This window comes from Dipodomys merriami, unplaced genomic scaffold (genome assembly GCF_024711535.1).
Source record: "Dipodomys merriami isolate MVZ:Mamm:240054 unplaced genomic scaffold, mDipMer1.0.p SCAF_1, whole genome shotgun sequence".
Lineage (NCBI taxonomy): Eukaryota > Metazoa > Chordata > Mammalia > Rodentia > Heteromyidae > Dipodomys > Dipodomys merriami.
Genome location: NW_027202270.1, coordinates 144,075,901 through 144,089,413, shown reverse-complemented (window position 1 = coordinate 144,089,413; position 13,513 = coordinate 144,075,901). Strand labels below are relative to the sequence as shown.

Here is a 13,513-nt window from a genome sequence, read left to right as displayed (position 1 = left end):
GATTTATTGCACTTATAAACTGATCTGTTGGAACGGTAACCCAGATACTTGAAAGATAATAATAGATAATTAAATAAATTAATTTAAAAATAGGTATTTGTAAACTTACCAATTGACTGTCACCTCATTGTTTGTTTATGACACTCTACATCTGTCCTGTTATGAAATTATCTTGGGAGAACTCAATCTGTTTTAGACCATTTAAAGCATTGTTTCTTAATTAGTATACTGTGAAGTCAGAGAGAGATATTCTCTCAGAGAGAAATGCTCCCTCCTGCCAACTTCTGACTGGGGAAGTGGGATGTGGAGATGAAGTATAGGCAAGGCGGGAAGAAAAGATGCCACACTGTCTGTCATGTGCCCAGATAGTGTATTAAGTATCTCTAAAAACATCATAGTGCATGAAGTATCTCTAAAACATCATCTGTGTAAACATAGTCTCTTCATCCTGGAGGCTTTGCCAAACATCTCAATTACTTTATCCTGATAAATAAATGCCATTGGAAGGGGGATCATTAAGTCGAAACGGGCAATAAATGCTAGCTTTGAAGTCCATGTGCGTGAGAGCTGTTGAAAAATATATCTTAGTTAGCATAATAGTTGTACATATTTATGGGGCACCTGTATACAAGATAAAATGATAGATCAGAGAACTTCACAAATTTATTGTATAATTTTGTGTCATGTATATTTTTGTACATAATATTTTTTAAATTCTGTTACTTGTTGTCAACAATAACTATCCTAATGTGCTAGTGAAAAATAAAAGCTATTCCCTCTGAGCCCCTGTGCCCATTAGCTTTTCTTTGCCAGTGGCTTTTTTCTGACATTATCACAGATTCAGTCACTACTGGGGACATTTGACATCTCTCTGTGTGACATGTCATATTAGTCAAACTTTCCAACATTTACTTATGTGGTTACATTATACAGAACACATAATGTGATTTCATTTTTAAGAAAAATTATAATCTCAATGCTATGCAAATGAGTAAGGGCGGCTGGGATAAAATTTCCAGTGACATTATTACCCATTCAGCTTCGAAGCAGAGACAACTGTCTCTAGAAATAATATATTAGGCAATTCAGAAAACAGCACTCATGATGACAAATGTTCTGTTGCTTCTTGGCTGTCCCCAAGATGTAAGATTGAATAGAAATGACCTTGTCAGAGGTTGAGGCAGAAGGATCATAAATTCAAGGTCAGCCTGAGTTACAAAGTGAGACCCTGCCTCAAAAGAAAATAACATTATATATAGATGTGATTCTTAATCATATATATGAGATTAAGCTAATGAATTAAGTACCATAAGCATTTAATGCATCAGTATCCAGTACTTACTATGTATAAATTAGCCAAAGCACTTTCTTTGGGACTATATCATGAGAGAAACATCCTCTCACGATGTATTGAGTTGACCTTATATTCAGACACTTGTGGTAAGTTTGAGTGCATAAAATGGGAACAGGGCCGCGGGCCCTGATTCTAGCTACTCAGGAGGCTGAGATCTGAGGATTGTGGTTCAAAGCCTGCCCAGGCAGGAAAGTCCATGAGACTCTTATCTCCAATTAACCAACAGAAAACTGGAGTGGTTCTGTGGCTCAAGTGGTAGAGTGCTAGCCTTGAACTGAAGAGCTGAGGGACAGTGCCCAGGCCCAGAGTTCAAGCCCCATGACCAAGAAAAAAAAAGGGGTAGGGGGACAGGGAAAGAGGTTTGGATAGACAGACATCTAGATGACAGACTAGCTCCGGAGAAAAGAACAGTGACACGGTCTCTAACTTTTTTTTCAAAGCAAGGTCACAAGTGTGTCCTGTACTAAGAAAGATTGGGACATTGTGGTCCAGAGGACAAGAACTGATTCACTTGAGCTCATTTTGTTTATTCCCAGAACGGCAAGTGCTCAGTGGATATTATTCATTGGTGCTTGGATGTGCTAGCGGCATGTTCACAACAGCATCCTTCCGATCGGTTACATAACAGAAAAGAATGGCATCTGGAAAACACAAAAGGTGGAGAAAAGGTTCAACGTAATGAAATCATGTGTGATGCATCTTTAACCCCCTTTATGAGTTCCGGTTGTTAGTTGTTTAAGCCCACTTTTGGGCTTTTTGCCCAGCTAAAAAGGGCCTCCTTTTGTGGAGCAATTGTAATGTATAGTCATATCTTGAACCCTTGCCAGCTAAAATTCTTGCATTAGGTTCCATGGCTGTCTGGTCCACCAAGACAAATAAGATGGAGCCCAACCCCTTGTTTGATTGCATTGTTCACGGTGCTGAGCAGTGATTTTCCATATTGGACTGTCTTTGTACTCACCCCAAGAGGAAGGGTGAGCCTAGTTTATTGAGTCCTCATTTCTCACAAAGCAGCAACATCTGGAGGGCTGAACAGTTTGTTGGCAGGTCCAGCCCGAAGGAATTCAGCCACGGTTCCGATTGGCTCTTATCAGTAGGTGTCACTAAAGACAGATTTGGAGACAGCAAAACAAATAAGCCAATTAAGCAATGCCAAGAACAGACTATTTTATAGTCATCTCTGTTCTTTTTTATTGTTATTCCAACTGCACAAGTTTCAAGATTATAATTGTTCCCTGGTTTGCTTTACCTCCTCCACCCTACACCACTGCAAATGTAATTTTCCCCTCTTTTTCCCCAAGTGCTTCTCTTTAGCGTTAGAGAGAGGGACATGTAACTAATATATTTATTTTGTGGTGCCTGGTGTAGGGGGCTAGCAAAATACAAACAGATGAAGGAGATTCATTCTAATACTATATTGCAATAATGCTCCAGCTAGGTGCACATCTGCCAACAGGCTAGTGAATGCTGTACTAGCTCCTTCAACTCTACACTGTGAGACAGGTAACAATATAGAGAACATCCATCCCACCTTGATCATGATGCTCTGGCCCCCAGGGGACCAGAAGTCTGGCCAGAGGCCACATATTGCTGAAAAGGTTAGCAGCAGACACTCCAGGTATCTTCCTGGAGAGCATCTAGACCTGTTCCTCACTGGCTTCAGTTTTTAATAGCTAGGGCTCCTCCCACCTCTTTGCAAAGATACAAGCCTAGTGGGGAACCCTAACTTCCTAACTTTGGTCCCTGAATATATGCAAAACCACATGCGGTCCTCAAAGTTACTTGAGAAAAGTGTGATGGATTTTTTTCTCATGATAGACTGAACTAGGCAACACATATTTGGCTTCAGATAAAAGCATAAAAAGCTCCTAACAGAATATCAGTAAGTTGCTCTTTGAGGGTTTTTGTTTGTTTGTTTGTTTGTTTGTTTGTTTGGACAGCACTGAGGGTTTGAATCCAGGGCTTCTTGCTTGCTTGACTTTCTTGCTCAGTTGGTACTCTACCACATCAGCCACACTTCCAGCCCAACGATTTGCTGGTTAGTTTGGAGATGGACTCTACTCACTATGGATGCTGTCTGAATGCATTCTGGTAGGTGTTCACATTCTTTCTGATTTCTGGAACATTCTAATATATCTGGTTGACTTAAAGGTCAAACCAATGACTTTCTTTTCTCGTGTATGTGTTTGTGTGTGTGTGTGTACACGCACCTGTTCTGGGGCTTAAACTCAGGGCCTGGCACTGTCCCTTTGCTTTTTTGCTCAAGGCTGGTGTTCTGCCACTTGAGCCACAGCTCCAATTCTGGCTTTTTCGGTGGTAAATTGGAGATACAGGTCTCATAGACTTTCCTACTTAGGCTGACTTCAAACCAAGATCTTCAAATTTCAGATCTCAGTCTTCTAAGTAGCCACAGTTACAACCAAGAGTCACCCAGGTCCAGCAAAACCAATGACTTCTAGCTCCAAAGTACATATAGTTATAAATGTAAAAAATTATCATCATAATAACTGCAGCTGTGGCTTATTGGGCACTGTATCATTTCATAGAAGCCCACAAATCTGGAAAATAGATGTGACTATTATCCCCATGTTACATATGAGAAAGATGGAATGAAGCCCCATGGTTTGCTCAAGAGGATATCATTAGAAAACTGTAGAGCCAGGCTTAAAGTGATCTGTCTAACTCGAAACCTGTCCTTCTTACTGAATGCTTTACCACCTCCTCTCCTCACATGGAATTAGTGGCAGTAAATCATAAGAGAGGGAGAATGAGGGCATATTTGGACGTGAAGAGAATAGAGAGTGAAAACAAACGAGCAAAGGCTAGCTCTGCACTATAGAATTTATTGCTGGGATGTTGGTGTTTAATATATGCTGGGCACAGAAAGGTATTGCTCGTTTCCATGGCTGGGGATTAGTTACATTCGTGACACTGTCATCTAGTCCCCAGGCACAACAATGAATGAGTAGTGACCCTAATTTTCACCATGAGCATTCTCCCCTGGCATCTTTCTGCAGTGTCAATATCTGCAATGTCTGCCAGGTCCAAGTGACATGATGTCATTTTCATTTATTGGATGTAATTACTAAATTATACGGGCTATAAATCCACATTCTTGTGCTCTCCAAGAAAAATCATCCTGTGAATAGAACATTACAGAAAACCAGCACCCAGAGTGCTCTGGCCCTGAGATGTTCCCACAGCCAAGTTCCTCTCCTCAGAACCCACAGAGACCTAATCTTACACTCTTTATTTATGATTGAAAATTTACAGTCTAAAGGAATACAGCTAAAAACTTATAAAAGTATTACTCAACACATTTCAATCGATTTTATAATTTATAAAGTACCAGAACACTTCGTTTTTAAAAGGGATTTTCCCCCAAAAAATGACTGTGTACTCTATAAGACATAACATCTTCAAAATAGACATACTCCAGAACATTTCAAAAAACATGCTTCATCCTTTATCCCCCATAAGAAACATCCTTATGGAATTTAATTTGTGACAAAACCTATGCTCAGAAAAACAACTTTTGAAATTTAAGCTACCTACCTTTGTCATTCCAGTGGCAAGTAAGAGAAGAGCTTTTAATGGAGGGCGGTTGTATTCTGTTGTGATATGATATGTTTTATCCACCTCAATCAAAATACAGTAATAGCATAACTAGTGAGCCAGAGCCATACAACTTAGAACAAATCTTACTAGAAGTCCTAATCTTGGAAGATTCATTTACAAAATCCAAATCTGTAAACAATAAAGACTTACTAGAAACAGGATACTTTGTCATTATTGCAAAGAAGACAAGAATAAATGATATTTTTCATTCAAGATCATTATACAACTAAAAAGCAAGATGGGTGTCTTGCAACAGTTGTCTTTGGTGGAATAAAAGATAGCCTCCACAAGAAGAATCAGTAAAAGCTTTTAGAAGAGGTTGCCATTGAAATGGGCCTTGAAATATAGTATCAGAAAGTAGATAAATAGCTGAGTCCTGGAGGCTTCTACCTATAATCCTAGCTACTCAGAAGGCTGAGAACTGGGGATCAAGCCAGCCTAGGCAGACAAATTGAGAGACTGTTATATCCAATTAACTAGAAAAAAAAGCTGGAACTAGAAGTGTGGTTCAAGTGGTAGAGCACCAGCCTTGAGCAAAAAAGCCAAGTAAAAGCATGAGGCCCTGAGTTCAAACCCCAGCCCCAATACATACTCACACTCACACATATATAAGCACAGATACACACACACACACACACACACACACACACACACACACACACACACACATAAGAACAGCTTGAGAAGTCAAAGAGAAACCAAAGAATATAGTGGAAATATATCATACATATTATGTATATAAATATTATTCATCTTTTATATAAATATAGAAGGAGACTGGGACTAAAAAACTAAGAAAAATATCATTTTATGATAAGCCTGATAGACATACTAAGAGTTTTGTATATCAATGGTTGGCCTGTTTTAGTAATCAAGGAAAGAAAAAAGTATTTTTGATTCATGACAGACAGAATGGTAGTTTTGTCATCACAAATGAGGTGAGGAATAAAAAGGTTTTTTCATTAGATGGAAAACACAGTATCTGATTTTGGACACAATGAGCTTGGTTGCCACCTGTGCATGTATAAGCAATCCCCTAATTTAACTGTAGCAATAGAAGTTACTGGAACTCATCAGTCACAAGGAAATAATGCAGAAGAGTTCACTTGTGCAGATCAGGAGGCAAAATATTGAAGGATGGTCAAAAGAGATTAGAGAAAAAACACACATAAAGCCCTGAAGACCTGAATTCAAACCCAGACTGTATTTCTTAAGAGCTGTGTAAACCTCAAGTTTGTGTGTGTGTGTGTGTACATACTTGGGTTGAACTCTGGGCCTTGTATTCTTTTTTTGTACATATTTTTGTTGTAAAGATACTGTACAGAGGGGTTACAGTTACATGATAAGGTAATGAGTACATTTCCTATTGAGCATTATTACCTCCTCCTTTGTTTTTCCCCTACCATCCCTTCCCTCCCCTCTTCCCCAACTTTTCCTTCCCCCCGCCCCACCACCGAAGTTGTAAAGTTTGTTTTCAACATAGTGTCTTGTACATCTCATTGTTACAATGGATCAACCTGTATCCTTATTTAAGCATTTTGTTATTTCCCTTCCCCTCCACAAATTAGAAAACTGTATGTACAAAATGCAGGTCACCGGAATCAGATACAGTGGAAACAGGGGTTATATCATGGGGGAAGAACATACAAAAGAAACAAAAAAATCACATAGTACATTAAAAACAACAGCAAGAAAGATTAAAAAATACTTGTGTCCCTATTTTAGGGTTCATTTCACTTAGCATCATCTTATATCATCATCTATACATAGCTTCTGACCTTTTCTGCTTGTCCTAGACAGATACTAGTTATTGCAAATATAGGAAACCATGGGACCTATGTTTCTTTGGGCCTGGCTTACTTCACTTAATATAATTTTTTCCAAGTCTTTCCATTTCCTAACAAATGGGGCGATGTCATTCTTTTCTGATGGAGGCATAGAATTCCATTTTATATATACATATATATATACATAAATATATATATATATATATATATATATATATCACATTTTCTTGATCCATTCATCTACTGAGGGGCATCTGGGTTGGTTCCATATCTTAGCTATGGTAAATAATGCTACGATAAATGCTGGTAGCTTTAGTATAGCCTTATTTGTGATCATTTAGGTAAATTGGGCCTTGTATTCTTGCTCAGCTATTTTATTCTTGGCTAGTGCTCTACTACTTGAGCCACACCTCCACTTGTGGGTTTTTTTCCCTGCTTTTGTGTGTGTGTGTGTGTGTGTGTGTGTGTCAGTGTTGGGGCTTGAACTCAGGGCCTATGCTCTGTCCCTGAGCCTTTTTTTTTTTTTTTTTTTGCTCAAACAAGGCTAGCACGCTAGTACTAGAACCACCACTTCCAGGTTTTTTGGGTAGTTAATTGAAGATAAGACTGTCATGAACTTTCTTGTGCAGGCTGGCTTTGAAACAGTTCTCAGATCTTAGCCTTGTAAGTAGCTAGGATTAGAGGTGTGAGCCACCAGTACCCAGTCACTTCTAATTTTTTTTATTAATTAATTGTAAGTAAGAGTCTTCTGGATTTATCTGATGGGGCTGACTCCAAACCTGGGTTTTCAGACAACTGAGTAGCTATGAATTAAGGCATGAATCTTAAATTCTTTTTTGACAATTAAATTGAATGCTTATAAAAAGCAATAGTAAAATAAATATAAAAATTGTTAAAAAGATATTATTAGACATTTTATCAAAGCACATGAATAAACATGTGAAAAGACACTTGGCTTCATTGGAAAAGTAAATTACAATCACAATGAAATATCATTACACATCAGAATGAAGGATGTAAGAAATTGTCACAATACCAAAATATATTACATAACTGATACACTATTTAGAGCATGGACAAAGGTTCAACCACTCTAGGAAATAGCTAGCAGTTCATTAACAACTAAATATGCAACTGCCATATAACCTGGCAATTGGATTCTTGAGTATTTGTCCTGGAGAAATGATCATTTATATATACAGAAAACATTGTACATCACTCATTATACCCAAAATCTAATGTTCCTCAACAGGCAAGTAATTAGACAAACTTCTGTACATCCACTCTATACCCCACAAAAGTCCATGAAGCAAATTGGACAACTATTCAGAGAACTATGATGAATGAAGACTAAGCCAATCCCCAAAAGTTACATACCACAAGATTCCATTGATACAGTGTTCTTGAAAGAACACAATTATAGAAAGTGTAAGTAGCAGCCAACCATTAAGGTGGGAGTTGGGTTGGAAAGGTTGTGATTATAGTTTGTAAAAAGGCAAAGTGAGGGTCTGGGGGTTGATGGAAATGTTCTACTTCTTGTCGGTATTGATGTCAAGGTTCTAGAGGTGATAGTATGCTTCTAGTGGAGAAACTAGATTAAGTGTACTTGAGGTCTCCATGTCACTTGTACAAGTGTGTGTGGATCTCTAATTACTTCAAAATAAAAAGAGCTAAATTTCAAAGTACTTTTTTTTTTAATTGTGAAAATACTGTACAGAGGGGTTACAATTACATGGGCAAGATAATGAGTACATTTCTTATTAAGCATTGTAGCCTCCTCCTTTGTTTCCCCTTCCCATTCCATTCTTCCCCACCCTCCCACCCAACCCTCCTCCCCCCCCCCCACCAAAGTTGTAAAGTTCGTTTTCAACATAATGACTTGTACGTCTCATTGTTGCAATGGGTCCACCTGTATCCCTATTTAAACGATTTGTTTTTTCCCTTCCCCTCCACAAATTATAACATCAAATAAGTGAAAGCAGGGGTTATACTGTGGGGGAGGGACACACAAAGCAACAAAGAAATAATCTTATAAATGTGTTAGAAACAATTGCATGAAAGAAAAAAACATTTGAATACATATCTTAGGGTTCATTTCCCTAACATCACCTTATCTGACCTTTTCTGCTTTTCAAAGTACTTTTAACCTCAGTTAACCTCCTATATTTAGATGAGCTTCAGTCAGAAATCACTGTATGACAATAGTCTGTTTGGAAAAGAAGAGAGGGAGGAAAAGGAAGGGTGAGAAGGAGGAAGGGAGGGAGGGAAGGAGGAAGGGACAGGGGAAGGAAGGAAGGAAGGAAGGAAGGAAGGAAGGAAGGAAGGAAGGAAGGAAGGAAGGAAGGAAGGAAGGGAGGGAGGGAGGGAGAGGGAGGGAGAGAGGGAGGGAGGGAGGGAGAGAGGGAGGAAGGAAGGAAGGAAGGAAGGAAGGAAGGAAGGAAGGAAGGAAGGAAGGAAGGAAAGAAGGAAGGAAGGAAGGAAAGAAGGAAGGAAAGAAGGAAGCAAGCAAGGAAGCAAGCAAGGAAGCAAGCAAGAAAGGAAGAGGGAGAAGGGACAGAGGAAGGAGAAACTATGAAGTGAAAGAAAGAAAGAGAGAAAGAAAGAAAGATGGAAAGAGAGAGAGAGAAAGAAAGCGGGAAGAAAGAAAAGAAGAAAGGAAGGAGAGAGGGAGTTAGGTAAGAAGGAAGGAGAGTAGAGAAAGGAAGAAAGGAAGAGGGGAAGGAGGGATGGAGGAAAGGAGAAGAGAGAGAAAGACAGAGAGAGAAGAGAGATGTCAGAAGGATTAGGATAGATGAGCAGGGGACAAAAACAAAAATTTAAAAATGGACCTGTTGCAACAATGAGAAGTACAAGTTGTCATGTCCAAAACGAGCTTTACAACATGGGGGGGGGGCGGGGGGGAAGGAGAAGGATTGGGATGGGGGGGAGGGGGGAGGCTGGGAAGGGATGTGAAGGGTAAACAAAGGAGGAGGCTGCAATGCTTGGTAAGAAATGTACGCATTATCCTGCCCATGTAATTGTAACTCCTCTGTACAGTATGTTCACAAATAAAATAAAATTAAATTAAATTAAAAAAAAATAGACCTGGAGAATGGAAACAGGAAAGCGGTTAGTAAAATTCTAGAGGTGAGCTGTGGTATCTTTGATAAAAGAGAAGAAGCTGCTCCTTGAACATGAACTTACTTCCTGCAAATCTCTCAAGAATTTCTCTGGGCATGAAGTCCTTGGAGTGACCAAAAACAGAACAAGCAAACAAACAAACAAAACAAAGCAACCAAAAAACCACCTATGGTCCATAAGGCATCATGTTACAAACTGAAAAGTTAAAATGCAATCTCCCTATCTGTTCCAGCCCATGTGTGTCCTTGCAATACAATATTTATGATGTGAATTGGGCTGATTAAATCCATTTTAAGGTTCAGAGCTTTGCACAAACTAAATATCCTGGTTCTCAGGGGATGAGGAGCTTCATATTTCCTTTGGATATTTCATTTTTTTAACATCAATAGGAAACGGTGATAAGGAGAACTTGGCACTGGGGCTCTGGGGAGATCTAGCTGTGTATAACTGAGTGTAGACTGAAGAGGTAAATGGACAGCATGATTCCCAAAGCCCCTTGATGAGCCTGCACCTTAGGCCTCCAGCCACAGATGGTGTCTATGTATGAGAAAAGCTTGCCATATGAAGTTTCTCTAAGTCTGTAAATACAGGAGTGCCAGATGCTCATGGAATTGAGAACAAACAGCAAATGAACTAATGTAGAGACTGAAAATTGTTACATACGCCAGGACTAAACTCATATCCAACTGTGGCAAAATGAAACCACAGGAAAAACACAATCACTATCCTCTTACACGCTTAGCTCTGATAGACCCTTTATCGTATAATGTCAAAAGCCTCACAGTCTCCCACAAATGAACAAAGTGCTTTTAAAATGAGCCAAAGCAAAATTCATGTGGTATATATTCCAATCAGGGCAACTCACATTGCACAGGTTTGTGAATACTATACAGCCCTAAGGCGTCCCTTGGGTAAGGAATCTCTAAGAACACTAGACTTGTCAGACTGCTTATTCCTCTTTATTAAGCTTGGGCTGGAATTGTAGTATCGAGCCAAATAAGTGTGGAAAGCTCCAAAAACAAAAAGCTGCTAATTGCCAGATTTGTTAATGGAATGATTACATTTTCGGTTTCAATGCTATTCTCTGCAAGACACACTGACTAAAAGGGCTAAGGCCAGGGGAGGTCAGTGTTGGCCATGAAGGGAGGCAGAGGCATGCAGAAGGTACAACCAGTAGCTCAGCTCAGTAGTTAATTGGAGGTAAGAGTCTTCTGGATTTATCTGCTGGGGCTGACTCCAAACCTGGATTCTCAGACAATGGAGTAGCTAGGATTATAGGCAGGCATAAACCTCAAAGCAGATACCTTTGAGGTCAGGGATAACCAATACAAACCTATCTGCTATTGAACACATAGAACTGTTGTGTAATAAACTTGAAGTCATAACAATGTAAAGAGAGCAAACCTCTGGTTCTTCTCAAGCGATTTAGTGAGATTTATCCTTAATATTCATTTCTGTCGTCATCTTCAACCTGCCATGGCCTCCTTGATGCTTAGTATGCTTTCTCACCCTGATGTAACTCAAAATCTTCTCTTGCCAGATCGCTGCCATTTTCTTTGAGGGAACTGTAACCATTTGGTTTTACCCACCACCCCTCCTCACATGTGGAAGCAATTAATTCATTTTCTCTGCCATCCTGGGGATAGGAATCCTGGAATATCATACATGGAACTTCATCACAGATTTCCCTTTAACCAATTATATAATATCTAACCCATTTTCTTAAAAAGTAAAACTTGCTAGTTAAGAAATAAAGAATGCCATTGCTTATAATAAACTCTGCATGCTACCCTGTAATTTAAACTGTACTGTTATGTATGGTAAAGGACTGAAAGTTTAGAGTTACTCCCTTTGGCAAACATTTTTTTTAAGGATTGCTTAAATAAGCAGTACAGAAACCAGATGTCATTTGGTAAGAGTATCTGAATGACCAAAAATTTGCTGTCTGGGTATTTTTTTTTCCTTTATAAAAACAAGAAAAATTCTTTGGATTTATATCATACTTAGCAGCTGTGAAACAGTACAAACATCTGTTCGTACCTATGGGGAGCTGACCCGTGGGCCCTCATCTCTTAATCACGAGCATCGGGCTGGTCTCACATGCACAGTTTATTGTTTGCTTTGCTGTTGCCTCCCGTACTTCAAAGTTTTCATACACTCATGTTCAATTGGCAGAAAGGAGGAACTAACCCATTCATTATAAGAACAGATGATTAGAATTTTTTTGACACATGATCACAGCATTCCCCCCACCCAGCCTGTGCCCAGAAACACAGCCACATTCACCTCTAAATTCATTTCAGAGTGTCTACACTTACTCCCAAGCATACAAGATTTATGAGCCTCAAGCAGGACTGTAGTTGCACATCAACTCGTCTGCACCAGTCACCATCTGAGGGCCATGATCTTTTAAAAGCCATCTTAAAATAATTTGTTTCTTAAAAAAAATGTGAACAGACATTACACCAGCTCTTATTTTGGAGGTTTACTATTAGGATTTGCTACGGTTTTTTTTAAGAGTAATAATAACAAAAGAAAAAAAATGTTAGCACACTTGCACACCCAGGGAATATCAGTTTCTAAAGGCCAACATTTTTACTGCTTTTTATAAATAGTGAAAGTACGCTGAATTGGAATTGAAGCTTCCCAGGTCAAATCAACTGTTTTATTTACACATTCTTTATATATATATATATATATATATATATATATATATATATATAGAGAGAGAGAGAGAGAGAGAGAGAGAGAGAGAGAGAGAGACAGAGAGAGAGAGAGAGAGAGAGAGAGAGAGCGAGAGAGAGACTGCCAAATAAAGCATTCTTATTGCAAAATAAAAAAGAATAGGAATCTGCCTCATATTTATACATTAAGAAAAACTAATTAAACTTGGGGAGGGTGGGTAGGCTTAATTTATGTGAGAGAATGATGAAAGGGTTGGCATTTATCAAGATGCATTAGACTCATAAATGGAGATGCTGCATTGAACCCCCATTTTACAATAACTTAAAGATAATTTTTTGAAAAGAGAAAAACTAGTCAAAGTCTTCTTATGTTCACTGCCATTATAAAACTACGAGGATTATCCACTATAAAAATGTTCTACCAATAGGCAAGTAGCAATTCCCTATGGCATTTCAACTGTTAACCAATGGATGCCTTCCTTGGCCCCATTCCTATCACTGTCTATATGCTACTTACAATGTACTTTAGAAACAAGACAGGGGTCATGAGATAGCTATATTTTCAACATGAAGAATTTATATCTCATTGATTTCGCTATGTTCAAACATTCCAACCTTCTCCCAATCCCAGAATGAGGCAGAAGAGGCATGTACCCAATAAATGAAAGTACTGGGAATATCCAGGAACATGAAAAGACATGTTAAAGTATAAATCACATGAACACCACCTCCCTTTTTAAACTTGCTGAGTTCAAAGCACTTTGTAACTTGATGACACACTACAGAAAGAGTGGACCTTGGGTTTGCCTCATCTTTAGAAGTAGTATGCTCTAGCATATTTATTCTGAATCTGGCATCCATAAAACACAACTAATTCCCAAGATACCAATTGGTGTTTCTTGAGGGGAAAAGGTTCCATGGTCAATTAAACTTGGGGAGCACTCATAGGA

General features: G+C 38.8%; 1 long non-coding RNA gene across 1 annotated transcript in view; it reads right to left on the bottom strand.

Moving 5' to 3' along the window:
- Positions 1 to 1,909: 1,909 nt before the first annotated feature.
- Positions 1,910 to 13,513, bottom strand: part of LOC138808474 (uncharacterized) — a 63,836-nt gene continuing 52,232 nt past the window's right edge. The window contains exons 2-3 of the long non-coding RNA XR_011366471.1: positions 2,316 to 2,457; positions 1,910 to 1,995 (exon numbers count right to left, since the gene is read on the bottom strand). This is a non-coding gene — a long non-coding RNA (uncharacterized lncRNA). The remainder of the gene's footprint in view (positions 1,996 to 2,315; positions 2,458 to 13,513) is intronic.